Source organism: Achroia grisella, unplaced genomic scaffold (genome assembly GCF_030625045.1).
Source record: "Achroia grisella isolate CSIRO2021 unplaced genomic scaffold, CSIRO_AGI_Agris_v1 utg295, whole genome shotgun sequence".
Taxonomy (NCBI): Eukaryota; Metazoa; Arthropoda; class Insecta; order Lepidoptera; family Pyralidae; genus Achroia; species Achroia grisella.
In genome coordinates this window covers 849,434-866,385 of record NW_026712783.1, presented here as the reverse complement: position 1 = coordinate 866,385, position 16,952 = coordinate 849,434, and the positions used below count along the sequence as shown (strand labels likewise).

Here is a 16,952-nt window from a genome sequence, read left to right as displayed (position 1 = left end):
GTTTTCTCTTTAGGTTGTTAATAATATTGAACGTTAATAAATTAAATTTTAACGACCTGTCAGCCGCAATGTCCTATATTGTATGGATTATAATACCATATAAAGTATTTATACATTCTTTGTTGAAATCACGAATGATACGTAGATTAGATGAATCTGCAAAAAATATGGCGGAACATAACTTCTTTTGATAACGCGTCGTATCAAACCAAACATAAAAACTATTATCATGAACAATGAAACTCAAATATCTTATCTTCATTTCACTATCATCCATTCGTATTTTTATCTGTAAAAAAAAAACTAACAGGTCATTTCGGTTTCACTGCTAAGCGTAAGGTATTAGGTCTAAGACTACAAGTTTTTTTTGGACCATGACAATGGAATGGTGCACCCTTCTGCGCTAACGATTTACGTTGTCGAGGCACCAGTGGAGGATAATAAGATGAGCATGATGTAGGTCATTTAGCCTATTGTGGTACATTCATTAAAAAATAGCACGATGGTTTCCAGGGTGAACCGCGTCCAGGTCAACCTAACATGGTAAATTGCTAGAAATGGGATCATTTGTCCACGTTACTAACAATCCACTAAAACACGACTACAGGCATTACAAAATAGGAGATACGCTTTTATATCAAGTCTGCAATATTCTAGAGGTGCCTTAAACTACAATATTTCAGACTTGACGCTTAGTCTGGGCTGATTCTTTATCATAATTAAATGATAGCTTCCTGATTAATAATTTCCGAACAGATTATTATATCAAGTACATACGCATTTCTCTTCTGAAATGAAAATGCGACAACTCGGTCAAAAAGGCAAAGTCTTTGCACTCACCTCTATCTTAGGCGCCTTACCTAAAATAGAGGCGAAAGCTTTTTAAGCGAAAAGACCTTAATGAGTCCGCGATAACCCATTCGCCGACCCATTAAGGTCCTTTTGGAGTTGTGATCATAGGAGACATTTGATAGGCATACCTTAAATAAATGATGCGTTGTATTATTAGGCGGGTCACTTAATCGCCGACTATGGTTAAAATACAAGTTACCGTGAAATAAAGCTATCGATTAATACTCACAGCAGTAGGTATGCGAGACATTGTGTATGAGTGCAAAACGTTGTTTACCAGAACAAACATTATCCACGTTCGCCAGAAAATATTCATTTTATAGCACGGTAACCGTTTACCATCGGATTTGTCGTATTCTTGTTATAATTACAGTTACTTTTATCAAAAAAGGAGACTGAGACACAACACCGAGTATTGTCTCTGCCATTACTTCGGGCTTCAAATTTATCTATATATCAAATGTATGTGTTGTATAGTAGATAGAATAAAGACAATATATGATTAAATTGTTCCTTTCTGAAATAAAAACGTCACTAGGAATGAAAGGAATTATAATGATATAGAATATGTTATATATACAATAATATAATGGAAATATTGCATAAGCAATAAGACCGCCTTTTGTACCCTATTCTGTTAATTTTGATTCATGTAATTTATCTGGTGCAATAAAGAGTATATAAGTAAATAAATAAAAAGAATATTCTTTTAATTAATAGTAGTTATTAGTCTCAAAAATATAACACATATGCAAGCACAATTGCAACCGTATTTTACAAGCACTTGATAACGTTTGTACTGAAATTTGTTTATCCTATTTATACACTCGGAAGTAAGGTGATGCCAAAACTGATCTAGCAGGCAGTGTATATTTTGTTTCACTATTGATTTTGATACTTGGCAAACTTTGTATCAATATCAATCTAAACTAATATTATGACGATGAATGATTTTATTTGTTTATAATAAAAAGATTTGAGGAATATATGAGCAATTTTAAAATTCCTTCAGCTATAGAAATCAGCATTATAATCTCTAACTATATCGTTAGTAATAAAAGTAGTCCAGTTTTATGTTGTTTTACGGTTAGACTACTAAGAAAAGCCAGAAAGAAGGCACACAACAGATTCATCATTATTTTATACAGATCATTGATCATTAGGATGCTCTTTTATAAATAAATTTTAATATACCCGATCCACTGCTGCTAACTCTCACTAACTGCTTTACTAATTTTCAATTTTCTAATTACGGTGAAAGGAAAATATTTTCTTTCCAGCCTAAGTTTACTATACTATACATATACCCTTATATGTGACTAAATCAGTCACAATTAACAACACACACACACACACAACAGTCACAGTTAATACATGCTACAGCATAAAATATGAATTTACAACAAACATTGAATTTTACATATAATATAATAAATTTTAGTTTACATAAGACAGACCATTACATTTGTAGACTAATATGAGTCATTCATTCAACCGACAGTATCACAGTCTCACGAGGTATGTAGGTCAGTTGGCCACCTCTGAGGGGCCAGTTCGATTCCGAATCGAGGTAATATAGCTTGTTTTACTGTGAACCACATTTTATATGTTGTACAATTTGTAAAAACGATAATAGACGGGAATGGTTGATAATTTATTTAGGCGACCTGAAAGCTTGAAGTTTGATCAAACATATGTGCCACAGAGAACGTCAGAAACGACAGGATCTCTTATAGTAGATCCTGTAAACCAGTTCTTGTAAACATAAATGTATGTTCTTAGCTCTCCTATGACAGCGACGCTTGACGCCTTTAAGGATCATTTTTCTGTGTCATATAGAAGACTACTCTTAATTTTGTCCACCAGTAGCATTTAAAGAAGCTAGCATAAAAAGATTTTATTGATAATCCAGAATTATCTTGTCTTGAAAGGCACATTTTCGCCAGTCATTGGACGATGTGGTCTAACTCTCGAGGAAGAGCTTTAAAGCATTTAGGACTCTAGTAACCGTTATCTACTCTGAAAGGAAAGCTGCGTGTACAACAATAAAATGTTGTTACAAACAGAATCGGCCCGTGTGATGTATTGTACACTTGACATATTTCCCGACGTGTAAACGTCTAACGTTTAGCAAGTTGTAAAGGTCGAACGGTTATGTAAACCTCCATACAACCAATGCATTTGATAAAGAACCATTATACAATAGAAATAGATACTTACACGTTATGTTAAAATAGGTAAGATATTTGTATCAAACATTATTTATTCATTACTAACTGTGCCCGCGGTTTCACCCGCTTTAAATTTCAATAAAATATAGCCCATGTTATTCTGATGCATAAGCTATATTACTGTAAAGTTTATCTAAATCCGTTCAGTCGTTTTTGCGTGAAAGAGTAACAAACATCATCCATATTCAGAAACTTTCGCGTTTATAATATTATTATGATTTCGCCAGATGTAAATTATAAAGATAAATAGGAATAATAAGGTACAAAAGGCGATCTTAACTCATAAGCAATCTCTTTGGGTAGTGGAGAGAAGACTAGACATACTTTAGTCGAGTAATCATAAATAACAATTAACAACTGCGACGCCTGATCCTTTAACAGAATAGTCCCTTGAACGCTTCATCATGGCCAGGACAGCCCTTACATTCATTTTACCTTTAGGACAAGACTTTTCTTGCATCAAAATCATTACGCTTTTACGACTTAAAACTTTCGCTATAGCTGATGGCTGACCAAGTATATTGTAGCATGGTATGTGATAGTTGAGATTTGGCTATTGAGGAAACAGTTATCCATAATGTAGGACTGGACAATTTGATGTTTTGGAATAAAACTAAATTAAAATTAAGAAACATTAAGTCTGTAAAATATAGTAAATTTCAGGATACACTGACGATATTAGGTTTTATTACCATTTTAATATTAAAACGTAATATATACCAAACGTAAGTAGACTAAGTATCGCAAAACCCGGACTAACTCTCGTTAATTCATAATATGTTTCAAGAAGCATAGCAAAACCTCCATCTTTTTAAGAACAAGTATATGATACAGAAAGCTTTCATAAGTCAAACCATGTTTCGAAGTAAAATAAACATATTATTAAAGAGAAAGTAACGTAAACGATTAATATAAAAAAAATACACGGATGCCATGAAAAAACCCAAAAACCAACGGCAGCAAAAAAATGTGAAAACTAAGTAAGTAACCTCTCACATTTCCCGATCGCGATTTTTTACGCCAATCTCGACCAGTTGCGCCATTCTAAATCATCCGTTTCACTTTTGCTGGAGCACTTTCACTGCTAACGGTACGGTAATAAAACATCAAAACAATATAGACTTTATCACTTCTGAATAGATCTTACATTGCAATGCTTTCACAGATTAAGTTTACTCCATCGAGTCTCTAAAGGTAAATAGAGGAAGAAACGACCCAGACACAAAAGGAATAAAGATTATAATGCACTAATCTCATTTTTGAGTAAAACACCGAGGTTGCCCGAAGTTTGCCGATCGGTTGCCGAGTGGCCGATCGATGGCTTTCGTGCGCGTGAGTTTGAAAGTATCCCCCCACACCCCTTCTGTACCGGTTAGGTACCGTAAGTCGCTTGTGTCATCCGTTACAGCTCGATGAAAATTATTACGTTGGACCGCTATGTTATGCCGAATGATGGCTAATTCAGAGCAGACGGATATGTCTTGCCCCGAAGGTGTTATGTTACTTATATCTATCATTATTATTATGCCATTAGCATGTTCGAGAATGTTCTAACCATTAATTATTTGGCAAATTAACAAACCAAACTAGAAATTAAATAATTAAATTGGAATCGCCTAGTAAGCATAACCCGCCTTAATTTTTAACCTTAAAAGTATTTATTTGGGACATTTTACCCAATTATCAACGTCAGCTTCTTAAAATATTAACCCTCCATTTCACATAATTAATTATACTTAGAATTTCACGATTCCGACATTTATATTCATGACTATGATTGTTTACATAGCCTTATGTTTTCTACGTATATTATGTATATATTTACAAAACAAAATTATATATCTGTTATCTAGTACTCATAATACTCTGCGTGGCTTGCGACTACACGACGTTGTGTAAATTCTTTTGGCTTATTACTACTATTTTTAATAATCTACAGTGGTGTTTGTCTTCTTACTTGATTGAATTAAATTGGTTGCATAATCAAATTACTGTATTATTCTTTGTAATGTCCATATTTCCAGGTTGAAATAAATCATCATAATAAGGAAAAATCTTTACTTAAACTGATACTACTTTTTCATTCTAAATACATATATGAAGGTTAGGTAGAGAAGTAATATTACTCAATTTTTTCTAAACATAACATATCCGATTTAAAACTTAACCGATGTTATTAGTATTCAGAAATACATTTTATTATGTACTTAATTATTTTTTCATCATTTAAAAAACTATTTACAAGAATTTGAGACTTTTTACGTTACCTAACAAAAAACTACTCATTAATAACGTTAGAAGTACTGAGCAAAAAAATTATTAAAAATCTACAAGAATAACTAATATTACAGAATAAATTAATATCCATGAACATATTATTATACATTATGAAATAATAGTCGGTACAGGAATCGAACCCGTGACTAGAAAGATGAGACAGTGTGTAAATGACAGTAACACTTAAGTTGTAAAACAGAGGGCCATAAGATATATACGTTATAAAATTAGCACAATTTATGTTAATTAACTACCATAAGCCGATCTAAAAACATTACTTGAAAACGGTAGGTCAGATAGAGTCAAATCGAATTCTCCACTAACCAATGACGGTATAGTTTAGTGGAGCATAGCGGTTATGGAAATTATTTAAATTTCGAAAACTTATTGAGTGATTAATACTAAATTACTTTGTTGAATAACTACGACTAAATTACTTTGTTGAATTATTACATTATGATAATTTTCTTCTAAAATCAAAGTAACTGCTTTTGACCATAATTGAACGGGTTTAAAAGTTCTTTTTTATTCCAAATTTTAAATATGTACCAAATATATTTATATATTTAAATAATTTTACTGGTCCAATAAAACGTGGTACAAAAGGATCTACATGTTAATGCTGGCAACATTATCTTCCACTCAACCTTTGGTTCAACTTTTAATGATGATTTATTAATTGTCTAAATTTTATAAGAGATTTTGTAACCTAAAGCTTTTACTATCCTGTCTTTTTATTACATTTCTTCAGGCATGCTTTTTCTTGACAATTATAAACGCTACTTAATAATAGTAGGAGCATTGAACTGATGCGCTTACAACAATTGATCTTTATTTACATATACATATTTAAATTAATCACATTTCAAAATTCGATATTACGGATATTCCTTTATGAACAGATGAAGCATTGTTTGATAAACTTGACGTCATTGTTTTAGAGACAATATTTTTTGTAGCACCTTTCGAGGAGTGAACTCAAAATATAACGGAATAATAAACGCTAAAGGAGCATTCAATTCAAATTAGATGGGTGGCGGAAGTTGGCAATCTTGATAATATAAATAGCTCCGACCTTTACTGTAATCCTAGTTAATATATGGTACTTAAATAGATAAACAAACGCTACATTTATCAGGTTTGTACACAAGAAAAACCTATAACGCATATAACTAAAACAATAATGAGAGTTAATTTTATGATAACAAATGATAAGAAAAAAATTGCAATTAAACAATCACAGAACTGTGATAAAGAAACGAAAGAGCAGTTGATTATAGAATATTGAATGAATACTGTGAATTTAGAGGCTTGTGCTAGAATACTATGTGACAACAAGCGAAAAGCATATGCAGATTATATTTCCATTAATATCGAAATTTTTACAGCTATGCAATAAAACATTATTAATACGATACCCAATATAATAGTACTTTCTACAGAAGATTATATTTGTGTGAAAACAACATAAACCTAAAGTGTAAACAAACTAGATTCACAATGACATGACGTGACTATTACATTCTTTGGTTTTTATTAAGTAGCAATATTCGCCTATAGACCCACCCTTCAACCGAAACAGCTCAGAAACTAAACTGTTTGGCGGTTGACATACGTGGTATAGAAATAATCTTTATTCAAATAAATTTAATATAAGCACTTTTGGATAATGATATTCCTGATTATTTCTAATTCCACCACTCATTTCGTGAGATGGACGTTTTACCAAATCTGCCTCGACATAAATTAATAATAGACAAAGATGAAAGCAATACACTAACTTAACTAACTCCTTTAATTAAATTATCAAGAGCTGCAGACCCTTCCGCATTACACTTAGAATTATAATACTTCTAGAAAAAATATTGACATAGATTCTGCTATGTAAACACTCGTCGTAATGGCTTCTTATCAACTAACTGTTCTTAGTCCTGGTAGAATCGATAACGACCTTGCCTCAGCTGGCTTGGTTAATATTGATTACCTAGCAACTGCTTTATCACAATGTTTATTTTATTATTATTACTTGTAGAGGGCGTTCGTGGCCAACTGTGTCAGGTTTTCAGGCCGAACTGAAAAGGGTATAATAACGGGAAAATGGGATTAAATTACATTAAAACAGTATCGGGAGCTCGCAAATTAAATAATCACTGTAAATATTCCGCCTAATCTGTACAATTGAATTGATAAAATTGAAAAATCTACGAAATTGTTTGGACGTCCTAATGTCTGAAACTACTGGTCGGATTAAAAAATAAAAACATTTTATTGCCTAATGCTTGAGCAAAATAATAGGTTATTTAACATCACGCTGTTAAGTAATTGTTAAGTACTGATTAAATAGATAAAAATTAGAACAAATTCCAAACGAAAACTGAAGATACATAGAGCGAGCGGGTGATACTATGCGATATGTTTTAATTTACATTACAAGTGAAATTGAAGAGAGTAGTTATTACACTATAATATCTAGAAAACTACATTCAACTTCTGAATCTTTTCATTTTAGGAATCTATTGATAAATCTATACCTATAAATAAATATAAAGTGTCTGTTTGTAATATTGAAATAATCGTTTTTTACTACATGCATATGAATATAAATACGTTACATACAACAAAATAATATTTTTACAATTTTTGTATGTGTGTCTGTTTGTTCCGGCTAATCTCTGAAATGGCTGGACCGATTTTAACGGGACTTTTATTGGCAGGTATCTGATGTAATAAGGAGTAACTTAGGCTACTTTTATTTTAGGAAAATAAAGTAAAATTCCACGCGGACGAATACGCAGGTACAGCTAGTCATCAATATTATTATTTATTATAAAATGTTATTGAGCTTTAAGCTAATCTTAACTTGTGCTATTTGCACAAATCAAACAACTTGAATTTAAAACATATTTTTATTGGCACCAAATATAATCAGTCAGGTTTAGATTGTAGCTAGCATAGACTGCAGTTCAGACTGGTTTTGAGACTAACATGCAACAGAGTCCACGTGAAATAGTCATTTGAATATTGCGGTATCTGAATTTATTAGTTTGTCAGATGGCTGTGGGAATTAGGTTTATAAATATGTTTTTCTTTATAAAATCTGACTACATTCCGATGTAGACAAATAAATGTTTTCTTATGCTCATTGTTTAAAATTATACATGTATATTCATTTAAACTTATTTCACGTTGTTTACATTTGTATACATTTATTATATTATCGTAAATTACCGATAGCTATGTAATATTATGTTAACAAATATTTATATCCATTTTAATTTTTACCTTCGGTATCTTTAAGCCTTGTTAGAGCAGTTCACTACTCTAACTTACTTAAAGTTGAAAGAAAATTCGTAAAATTCCCATCGACTAGAATTATACTTATATTCTATAGGATTTACAATTATTTCTCCAATTATTACATTTACTAAAATTTAGTATATGTATAATTTATTTAAATTAAAAATAAAATAACTAAAAACATTAATATTACAATATTAAATTTAGACACTCTAGAGATAAGTTACCTTGAAAATATACCAAAGTCAATAAATACACAATCAGAAATTCATAATATTATTATATCTAAAATAAATTAAACCAAAATTAACTCTAAAATTGAGTTGCTAAAACTTATTATTCAAGATTAATACGCACGACTGAGGAAAGTGGCAAATACTGGGAAACCCGATACAAGCACGCGGGACCGAGACAAGTTATTAGTTTAGTGTTGTCTCTGTCGCTCTAACATAATTATACGCCGGCGTGACAGTGACAGATTGTGTCCGAGTAACGGAACTTATCGGGCTATTTATAATTACGACCGATATTGAGTGTGTTAACAGGAGTGTGTCACATAGGGTACACTGCTGATAAGCTGCTATCTATGTAATTTGAAACATCTAAATTTGACATTATACAACGCTAGTTGTCAACCGTGACATCGTCTTCTTTTATTGAGATAAAAGATAACCTATATTCATCAAAACATCAAATTTCATTAAACATTTAGTGCCGATAAGCTATTAACAACATTAAACAAACCGATAGACCGATAAATTTCTCCTATTAGTACAGACTACAAGTTTAGAGCTGCATAAATAATAATCAAAATAAATATTTGCAAGCAATTAGCATTATTTAATACAAATAGACCTTCATGACTGTTCCTAGAAGGGATAGTCAGAGGTATTATCAACAATCGACATAAAGCTGAATGCACACTACAAATACTCAAACACTGTTCGATGCACGGAGAAATCAGTCAATAATTAACTTTGGTGTCAGATAGATTCAAATAGACGACCCATACCACTACGCTCACATTAGCCTTAATATTATTAATTAAAGATAAAAAAACACAAATAAATAAAACATCTTCGTCAGTTTGTTTATTAGGCTGTTCAAACAAACTGAAAAAAAAAAAATGGTAATTGAAACATTATTTAATCGCTATATAACGCCTACGACTCCTGGTAGCTGAGCAGCAATGAAAATTCATGCATGCAACAGAATATTATATAGAATATATAGAATTGCACGAGTTCGCTAGTTAAAACACATCACTCAACACCTTTCGAAAGCAAATTAAAATAATGCATAATAACAAAACCGGAAGTAGAAATCAAAGATACCCATCAGCAATATGGTAAGACGTGAAAAAAAAACCAGTGAAAGTGCAACTAACAAATTGACAATTGAAATTTAAAATTGGAACAGATCGACCTCATTCCGGAGGCGTCTTCGCAAGACAGCGGGCGTGTGGTGGTGCGAAAATAAATTATTAAAATTAGATATAAAGAGTCAATGCTATATAAATAGTATGTTGTGAAGGACTATGCTATAAACTAGCTGTTCCCGCGACTTCGCCCGCGTGGAATTTAACTTTATTTTTCTAAAATAAAAATAGCCTAAGTTACTCCTTATTACGCCAGCGAACTGCCAAAAAAAGTCCCGTCTAAATTGGTCCAGCCATTTCAGAGAATAACCGGAACAGACAGACAGGCAAAAATTATAAAAAATATAATTTTGGTGTATGTACCGTATTTATATTCATATGCATGTAGTAAAAATTACTCAATATTACAAACAAACACTCCAATTTTATTTATATGTATAGATAATAAAAAATATTACTGATTGCTGTCCGTACATCGATGATATATAATAAAAGATATTGTTCGGGAACTTTTTCAAGATAATAGTACCCAAAACAATAGAATGTTTGTCTGTGTATTTGTATATGCTTATGTCAGTAGCGTCTTAACTTGGGCACGATTTTTACTAGTTATTCGCCGTGATTTTGATTGCATTTTTTTTTTTAGAATTATAAAAACAATTTAAGTTTTCATGATTCTATCTTAATATCAAATTAATATTCGTTCAGCTGTTTATTCGTCAAAAGGTAACAAATAAATAGACACAATTTCGAATTTATAATATTAGATATAAGATTATGTCATACATACCTGTTTATAATTACAAATGATTTAATTAACAATACAATTACGTATAATTTATATTCACTCTGATGTTTATAGATATTTTTCCATTAGCGTAACATCTACCAACCTATATATTTTATAACTTTAAAGATATAAAGACAATAAGATATGTAAGGCAAACGTCGTTGTAAAATTAAAGGCGAAGTCATGCAAACAAGAAAATGACATATGAATAATTAGTCCTACTTGAGGGCCAGTCATAAATTCCGTCGTTCATAAAGTTGATTATTATTTTAACCCTCCCCCCCCCCCTTTCTCACCCGCGCCCTCTCTCGACCTCTACGATCACAGCTGGTAACATTGTAATAGTTAAAGTATGGACAAAGTTTTACATTTCAGGATTTCTTACACGACCTTTGTAACTCTTCTAACCCCTTTTACAATGTCATACATTATCGAATAATCCCCCTACCCACCCTTTGACGTGTGATAATATATGGATAACCGAAATATTAAGTTTTATCATATTCAAAGTAATATAGTACATAAGAATATTTTAATTAGCTGATAGAATTGTGTTCTTAGCCGACGTAAATCCAGACAAACATCTAGAGACATTCAATATGAACGGTAAATGCCACTGAGGTAAAATCACGGGTAGAGACGCCTATTCATTTCGTAGAATTCAAAATATTTTATCCTCCTAATACTTTAAATACGATACGACGAATTTGATTGAATATTTACAAATACACGGTTGCTTCAATGACATTCTGTGGAGATACCCTGTATGGCATGACACAATCAAGACGGCAGATCTACACGCGAGTTAAACAAAAATGGATTTCAATCCAATATACGTAAAAAATTTCATTTAAATCCGTCAAGCCGTTTAGGAGATATGTGACAATCAGACGTACAGAATAATTAGATACATGAATATGTAAGATATTTTGGGCTTTTGTAACATCTGGGTCTAAATGAACCGTGTTCAAGAATGTCGATTATTATTCTTCGATTTAATCGCGTTCTAGCGTACACACTGATGCCCGAAATATATATGAGTCATAAGGATGAATTTACTCGTATTATCTAGATAAAAATGACTCACGCGACAAATTTTATAACTTTTGATTTCTTTAAAGAAATGCTATGACATATCAATATGTATCAAATTGAAATAACCTCGAAAGGTAAAATTGTACTTCTTTTCAAAATCAAATGACAAACAAACTAACCTGATGGTAAATGTTGAAACTTGTTTTATATATCTTTTTTATTGTCTATGTTTTTTTTTATAATAAGCATACTGTTATATATATATTTATATTTTACATTATTTACAATATGTGATAATACCGGTGCATTTTTTTTTATCGTCTCGTCTTTGATCTTTGATATCGTTACAACAAAAGCAACCGCCTGTATATCTACATGAACATGAACCACACATACTACATTGTTATGTGACCGTCGAGGAACCCATTCCTCAATCGTTGCCATGCCGCAGGATTATGGTGGCCATATTGCCATATCCCCTTTACTACTAAAAAACAGCTTTCAAACGGACAAAAATTTATTTATTTATTCATAAACAATTTACATTATTTTAAATTAAATATATATTTTCAATAAAGAATGTCAATTTGAGTACAGGAATTTCTCTAATAATAGTGATTTAAATTTTCTGTTAGAACAACTTAATTTATTTAATGATTTTAGCTCTTTCAATAACTTGTTGTAACGTATCTCCGCTCGATTCCTTGGACAGTGTCTCAATACATTTAGTGTTGAATTATCACTTTATGTAGACCCATTCTCCTTGTTTTCAAAAGTTGATGCTTATTCCCTCAGATTCATCCCGTAAGTATCCCTTTTTTATGTAACAACTAGCTTATCGGCGCAACTTCGTCTGCATCACACTTACATGACATTTATGTTTCGCCCAATTTACATAAGCTTTTTAAATATAGCCTATATTTTATGCTAGTTTCATCAAAATCCGTTCAGTAATTTTAGCGTGACAGACTAACAAACATCCATCCTGTCGTATATGTATATTTGTATGTATTTGTATATTTAGCGATGCTACAATCCATACTCACAAACTTTCGCGTTTATAATATTAGTAAGATGTATAATATGTAGATGTCAACATAGACTTTGTGTCTAAAAGTCAAAGTCTGAAGTCTATCTCTAGATAATAAATTTGAGAGTAGCTTGCAAAAAGAGCGAGACAGAAAAAAGGCGGGGTGTGTGCTTGTCGAGAATTCCTTTCGAGAAGTGAAAGCGTCGAAATAAGTTTATCAGGCCGTGACGGTTTTTGGAGCAAAATTTGCTCCATTGACAAACTGTATCCGTGTTGCTCTTATAATTTACACGATGAAAGCCTGCGATATGTAATCTAATGGCTGTCATATCTGTACTAATATTACAAAGAGTTACCAGTCGTTGATTGGTAGAGAATGCCATCAAGCATTAAGATGGCCATGTATGAATAACATTTATATACAAAAGAATAAATAAATAGAGAGTTGGATGTTTGGGATAATCTCTGGTATTACAGATCCGAATTTGCAATTTCTTTTAGTGTGGAAAAGCCCATTTATGCAGTAGAAGGAGATATACTCTATAAGATCAAGGTACAACCAATAGGAGCCGAGTTGCAATTAATAATGTTGTTAAAAATTTCGTAATGTTGTTCTATTTTGTACTTTTGTATAATTGATAGAATCCTCACATCCCACATTGAAAGATTTCACATTTGGAGTAATTGGTTTAAATTGCGCTATCTAACTTAGTCGTTCACTTTTAAATGGCATAAAAAGGAAAAGTTGAAAAACTATACAATGATCACTAGTACTTCTATATCAATGCCCAGTCGTGGACTATGATAATGATAACACGAATAGCTTTTTAAGTTACAAATCAAACATTTCTTCTTAAAAATTTCGTGTCCTATCCATTAAAAGCTTTCCGGGAATTATACACCGGAATTTACCTTGACGTCATGGTTTTTGATCATGAGGTGAAAAAAAGAATATTTCTTTCAATTTTCACACTGTTCTTATCTGTTCTTATTTCTTTTTCTGTTACATTTGACACGTCCAGAATATTATTTGACATCTCAACAATTAGTTTCAAATTACATTAAAATATCAACAAAAACTAACCTCTTATTAAGTAGAAACAATTTGTTTACGAAATTTTGGGTCATCGTAATTTGATTCTATTAATTTTCACTTATTTTTTTTATTTCGATTAATAAGCTACGGAGAAGTATACATAGTACTTACAAATTGGTATTTAACATATGTATACTTAAATTCAATTACTTTATAGCAGTTATGTAATTTCCACATTGAGATCCACTATGATATTAATGTCTATTAGTGAAAGCTTCAACTAGCTCTTTGATATTTATAAAGGTTAATTCATAGAAATACGTGAATTGTGTTTCAGTTATCAAAGCTTTGATATATAGCCTCTCATATATTTCAGTTATGGCTCCTCTACTTCATAACGACCTTGGCCTTATCCTAATTGGGGTTATTGCTCTGTTTTTTATCTTCTTTAACTCTATTTGTTTTTTTGTTACATGTGAAGTCCAGGTTACATAAAGCATAGTTTTGTACAAAGTGGAAGGCATTTATTGTTAGTTGTTTAGGCACAGTTTTGCATGTGTGGCCTAAAATATATATTTAAGGCTGCGATGGCGGGCCAGAGACAAAATGTCAAAGATTAAACGTCCAGATTAAAATTTTCCCTAACGATCGCATTCCTCATAATCGAACGTACAATTGTAATAATGAAAATTAATTAAAAAACTGCCAATAGTCTCAGATTTTCATTACACTCAAAATCATTATCATACAAATATGCGCAAACACATATCTATTGTAAATAACATATGCCGAGACGCTGACAATGCGAAAAACATTGTCCAAACAATCAATTTCATATACTTATTGTGTTACGCATAATCTCTTGTACTTTTTATCGATAAGATAAAATATATTTTCGTTGTAAATCTTATTTCAAGATTCAATGAACTCCAATCGTTAATACGATACGTATCTCGTACAAAGCAACGCCAATTCTCATAAAACGTGACTGGTATATACTTTCACCTTCGTATGAACTAATAAACTAACTCGAATGATTCGATTGATTCGCCAACGATGTAAATACGTAAAATAGTGATGATAACTCGATATTCTAATAATCAATAGTTTAATAGTAGAGTCTGTACAATGTGACTAGCTGGACCCGCAAATTCGTCAGCGTGGAGTTTAACTACATTTTTCTAAAACAAAAGTAGCCTAATTTACTCCTTATTACATCAGTTACCCGCCAAATAAAGTCCCGTCAAAATCGGTCCAGCCATTTCAGAGATTAGCCGGAAAAACAGACAGACAGACAAAAATTTCAATATTACAAATAGACACTCCACTTTTATTTATATCTATAGATGACGACGGTGGGACTCGGGTTACGGCCATTGATTACACTATTTCCTTTTGACAAATTTGCAATAGCATATGGTGGTGGTAACTCTATTATCTCAAATTTGAATTTAAAAAAGCATCTATATTTTTGTAAACACGTACAAGCTGCCAGTTTTTCAGTGCAATCTGCCTCAGAACAACGAAACCAAACAATAAAGAGATTCCTCAGAGGATGTAACGTAACGTATGTATATAACGTATTATTAAGATTATTATATTACATTATTATATACTTCTAAAACCATTCAAAAACAATAAATAACTTTACAATTATTACATTAGGCAATACTATTCGTAGTGATTTAACATAGTGATCAAATAAATGTTAGTGGGGAAAATCGAGACTTTAATTAGTAATGAATAATGTACTGTCATAACAACATCATTTCACAATCCAGTTTGTTTATTCAAAATCGGGCCCTCAGAAAAGGCATATTAAAGTTGATTTTTTTATGTATCTGAAATGACAAACAAGCAGACAATCCATTATTGATGGTAAGTGGTAACCGTCGCCTATACTCATGTTATTAGCTATAATGTAGCTTTCTATCACCTTTTCCTATATATAATTTACACAATCCAATCATCTATTCTCATATCTTCTTCGGCCTTCCGATGCCTTTTATAACTATCCATATTTACATACATATATAATACTTTCTGTAAAATATTCAACGCATATAATGCGTAAGTTTGATAATTTTTTGCCATGCTTGTTCTATACAAATATATATGAGACTAGCTGTTCCCGCGACTTCGTCTGCGTGGAATTTAACATTATTTTTCTAAAAAAAAGTAGTCTAAGTTACTCCTTATTAAATTAGCTACCTACCGAAAAAAGTCCCGTCAAAATCGGTCTAGCCATTTTAAAGATTAGCCGGAACAAACAGACCGACAGACAGAGACAAAAATTGTAAAAAAAATATTTTGGTGTATGTACCGTATTAGTATTCATATGCATGTATAATAGTAAAAGACGGTTATTTCAATGTTACAAACACACAAATTTTATTTATATGTATAGATAAGAAATATGCTAAGAAATATAATCAGAAACACGACAAAAAATTTAAAGAAGTAAATGAAGACCAAGGGTACGGTAAAATTAAAAACATAATTCTGCATAAAAACTATAACAGAATCCGGGAGGTACCCACTCGCATATTGTCACGCATATAAGATTACGTTGACCTATTTTAAACACCTCTGTCATCATTATAAATACATAATTCCCACTGATTTATAAAAGCATTAAAATTGATATTTAAATAACAAACTACGTCATTAAAAACGAAAAATACCGTGTGGTTGAGCAGATAAGCAGTAATTCATGTGAAATGTCCCACCAAAAGCGGCGCGCGCGCCGAATATTCAAAATGGCGGTTATTTGGGTCACGGTGAGCGGTGCCTCTACTGAGCACTTACCGCTTTTTACATTTGACCGTTTTGTCATGATTTTTATAACCTATACACTGATCTTACACATAATAAAAAAAAATCATCGCCCTTTATGATGAAGTATATGAAAAATAAAACAATTATTGGGAACTTTATCAACGTATTAGAATACAAAACGTTCATACAAGAATTCAAATTCGAATTCTTTATTTGTGAAGTACAAGTAACAATGATCTTAGGTATAA

The 16,952-nt window shown here is 31.6% G+C and overlaps 1 protein-coding gene across 1 annotated transcript in view; it reads right to left on the bottom strand.

Annotated features, from left to right (window-relative positions):
- Positions 1–16,952, bottom strand: part of LOC131843329 (ribosomal protein S6 kinase alpha-5-like) — a 99,408-nt gene that overhangs the window by 23,536 nt on the left and 58,920 nt on the right. The window lies entirely within an intron of this gene.